Genomic DNA, 4,269 nt, shown 5'->3' on the forward strand with positions numbered 1-4,269 from the left:
ATTTTTTGACACTTTTTTATTTTTTACATTTTTTGACACTTTTTTTTATTTTTGACATTTTTTTTACACTTTTTTATTTTTGACATTTTTTTCATTTTGACCAATTTTGTAATTTTTCCACATTTTGGCCAGTTTTTGCCTTTTTCTTCCCAGGTCACCTGTGAGTCATCCCGGGGGGATTTTTGAAATTTTCGGCATTTATCGGGAGAAGTTACAGCTGATATCGCCTCCAAAAGGTGGACAATTTTGACTTGATTGTTTTATAAATAAATGGGTTATACTTGTATAGCTTTTCTACCTTCAAGGTACTCAAAGTGCTTTGACAGTATTTCCACATTCACACACACCTTCACACACTGATGGTGGGAGCTGCCATGCAAGGCGCTAACCAGCACCCTTTAGGTATCAAGACTTTGACACAAAGCAAACAATACATGGATATCTTCACGACCGAATACTGTACGGCACTTTTTTATTTTTGACATTTTTTGACACTTTATTTTTGACATTTTTTGACACTTTTTATTTTTGACATTTTTCTCATTTTGACCATTTTCGTAATTTTTCCACATTTTTGCCTGTTTTTGCCTTTTTCTTCCCAGGTCACCTGTGAGTCATCCCAGGGGGATTTTTGACATTTTTCTCATTTTGACCATTTTCGGCATTTATCGGGAAAAGTTACGGCTGATACCGCCTCCAAAAGGTGGACTATTTTGACTTAATTGTTTTAGGTATCAAGACTTTGACACGAAGCAAACAAGACATGAATATCGTCACGACCGAATACTGTACGACACTTTTTTATTTTTGACATTTTTTGACACTTTTTATTTTTGACATTTTTCTAATTTTGACCAGTTTCGGCATTTTTCCATATTTTGGCCTGTTTTTGACTTTTTCTTACCGTGTCGCCTGTGAGTCATATGTGATGTATTTTTGACATTTCTCTCATTTTGAACATTTATCGGGAAAAGTTACGACTGATATCGCCTCCAAAAGGTGGAAAAGTTACGGCTGATATCGCCTCCAAAAGGTAGACAATTTTGACTTAATTGTTTTGGGTATCGAGACTTTGATACCGAGCAAACAATACATGGATATTGTCACTACCAAATACTGTATGACACTTTTTTATTTTTTGACATTTTTTGACACTTTTTCATTTTTGACATATTTCTCATTTTGACCATTTTTGGCATTTTTCCATATTTTGGCCTGTTTTTGCCTTTTTCTTCCCGGGTTGCCTGTGAGTCATCCCCGGGGGTATTTTGACCATTTTTCTCATTTTGACCATTTTCGGCATTTATTGGGAAAAGATACCGCCTCCAAAAGGTGGACAATTTTGACTTAGGTATCGAGATTTTGATACCAAGCAAACAATACATGGACATCGTCACTACGAATACTGTACACGTTTTATTTAGGACATTTTGATATTTTTTTATTTTTTAAATTTTTTTTTACCCCTTTTTTGACACTTTTTTATCAACTCCACAAATACACAAAAATGATTTTTCTAAAATCATATCTTTTAATTCATTAAGTCAATTAATTTATGTCTAAACATTTATTTCCTTACAGAATACTGATTATTTGACCTAAAACTGTGATTTTGATGCTTTTTTCGAAATTATAATTGAAAAATATATATTATTTTTCAGTATTATTTTTAATTTGAATTTTTAATACCCAAAGTGTGATTTTGTATTTTTCTTTCTTTATTTAAAGGAACATTTTTTTAAATCAAGTCTTTTAATTTTTTAAGTCAATTAATTTATGTCTGAATATTTATTTCCTCACAGAATATTATTTGACCCAAATTGTGATTTTATTTTTTAAAATACTATTATTTTAACATTACTTTTAATTTGATTATTTATAACCAAAAGCGTGATTGTGTAATTTAAAAAAAAATACTTTTTAAAGGCACATTTTAAAAAATGAGATTTATGCCATATCATTCAATATTTATATTTACCATTCACCAAAAAGTGTGATTGTATTTTTGAAATAATAGTATTTTTTCAATATACATTATTTTTCAGTATTGCTTTAATTAGATTATTATTACCCAAACCTAAAGTGTTTTTTTTAAAGGCACATTTTTCAAAATGACTATTTCAATATTTAAACTCTTATTTATTTTAAGATATTAATTATTTAGGACCCAAAAGTGTGACTTTGTTTTGGGTTTTTTCAATATTTACTATTTTTAGTATTATTTTATTTAGATTATTTATGACCCAAACCTAAGTGGTGATTTTGTATTCTTTTTAAATATTTTTTTCAAAGATATCTTTTTTTTCCAATATTATTTTGTTTTTATTATTTATGACCCATAGTGTGAATTTTTAAAATTTCAAATCTTTCTACCAAAATAAATAATTATTTCTGGCGGACGTTGTGGCATCCTAGCTGGTTTATCGGTACTTGAACGCACCTTCCGAGTATAGAATGATCACAATATTGATTTTTAAAGTATAATGTATATAAAAGTAAAATAAATAAATATAAAATAAAATAAAGAAGTAAAAATTCTCATAAAAAAATAAGTTTACATTTAAAAAATTTAAATTTTTTAAGTACATTACTTCATTTTAAATATTTTTTTCTCATGGTATCAAATAAGAGAGTTGTGTGAATTCAAAATACTACGTAGAACATTTGTGGGACCAATGATTGTTGACGTCCGTGTTGTCGCTAGCACATGTTGACACTATTGTAGTGGTTCACATAAAATGTGTCGTCTTACCTGAACTAGCAGACAACTTCTGAAAGGGCTGAGCGCCAAGAGTAATGTGGAAATAAGATGCTATGCTAGCTGGACACAATACCCCATAAGGCCTTGAGCTTAGCGATGACGTCATTGGTGGTGATGTCATAGAGTGACCTCATATTTGATACAATGGCGACCAAACGTGATGTTCCTGATTAACGCCTGCATCACATGATGACAGGATTAGCCGCCACTCAGAGAGACGAAGGCGGGGCTTACCCCACAAAAAGGCTTTTGTGCCGAGTCGGCAAATAGCATTTAAAAGTGTGTATTGATCGCAAGTATGAATGAAACATTTAGTTATGAGAAAAACATATGAGAAAGAGTTGTCAAGAGAATAAAATTGTGGTATTATGAGAAAAAATTATACTTGATGAGAAAAAGTTTTTCAAGAGAAAACAGTTGACTTGTGGGGAAAAATAAAATTACATTACAAAAATGTTTGAATATGAGGAAAAAAGTTGTATTAAAATGAGGAAAAAATCATATGACAAAACATTTCTAAACTTATAAGATTTTATATTTTTACTATCATGAGAAAAATGTCTTAGTATGGGGAAAAGTTGAGAGAAGAGTTGTAGTTTTGTGAGAAAAAAATTTGGATTTTTTTTTTTTTTTCGTGAATAAAGTTTACTTGGATGAGAATAAATCATGACTAAAAAGTTGTACTAAGATGAAAAACAATGTGAATACAGAAAAGTTGTACATTTGGAAGTTTTAATATGAGAAAAACAATTGTGAGAAAACCACCTTATGAGGAAAAAGTTGTCAAGAGAAAAATAAGAGAAACAAATTAGGAAAACTTAAAAAAAAAAGTTAATGATGAGAAAAAAGGTGTAAGTTGTAATAAAATAAAAGTTATGAGAACAACATATGAGAAAAAGTTGTCAAGAAAATAGAAATTTAGTATTATGAGAAACCATTTTTACTTTATGAGAAAAAGTTATTCAAGAGAAAACAGTTGACTTATAAGAAAACAATTAATTGTATTACAAAAAAGTTTGAATATGAGGAAACAAGTTGTACTATAATGAGGAAAAAATCATATGAGAAAACATTTCTAAATTAAAAATTTTCATATGAGAATATGTTTTACTATTATTAGAAAAACCTCTTAGTATGGGGAAAAGTTGAGAGAAAAGTTGTAGTTTTGTGAGAAAAAATGAGGAACACAATTTCAAGTGAATAAAGTTAACTTTGATGAGAATGAATCATGAGAAAAAAAGTTGTACTAAGATGAAAAAAAGTGAATATGGAAAAGTTGTAAATAGGAAGTTTTAATATGAGAACAACAATTATGAGGAAAAACATCAAATGAGAAAAAGTTGTCAAGAGAAAAGTATTATGAGAAAAAAACAGGAAAACTTAAAAAAAAAAAAAAAGGAAATGAAGAGAAAAAAATCACGAGAAGAAAGTTGTACTTATATGAGGAAAAAAAGGTGAATATACAAAAGTTTAAATTGTCAGTTTTAATAGGATTAAAAAGTTATGAG

The 4,269-nt window shown here is 28.9% G+C and overlaps 1 protein-coding gene across 1 annotated transcript in view; it reads right to left on the reverse strand.

Moving 5' to 3' along the window:
- Nucleotides 1–2,783, reverse strand: part of LOC133646027 (transmembrane protein 229b-like) — a 4,778-nt gene extending 1,995 nt beyond the window's left edge. The window contains exon 1 of the mRNA XM_062040976.1: nt 2,753–2,783. The gene's annotated coding sequence lies outside the window, so the exon portion shown is untranslated. The remainder of the gene's footprint in view (nt 1–2,752) is intronic.
- Between the last annotated feature and the right edge of the window lie 1,486 nt (nt 2,784–4,269).

This window comes from Entelurus aequoreus, linkage group LG03 (genome assembly GCF_033978785.1).
Source record: "Entelurus aequoreus isolate RoL-2023_Sb linkage group LG03, RoL_Eaeq_v1.1, whole genome shotgun sequence".
NCBI classification, from domain to species: domain Eukaryota; kingdom Metazoa; phylum Chordata; class Actinopteri; order Syngnathiformes; family Syngnathidae; genus Entelurus; species Entelurus aequoreus.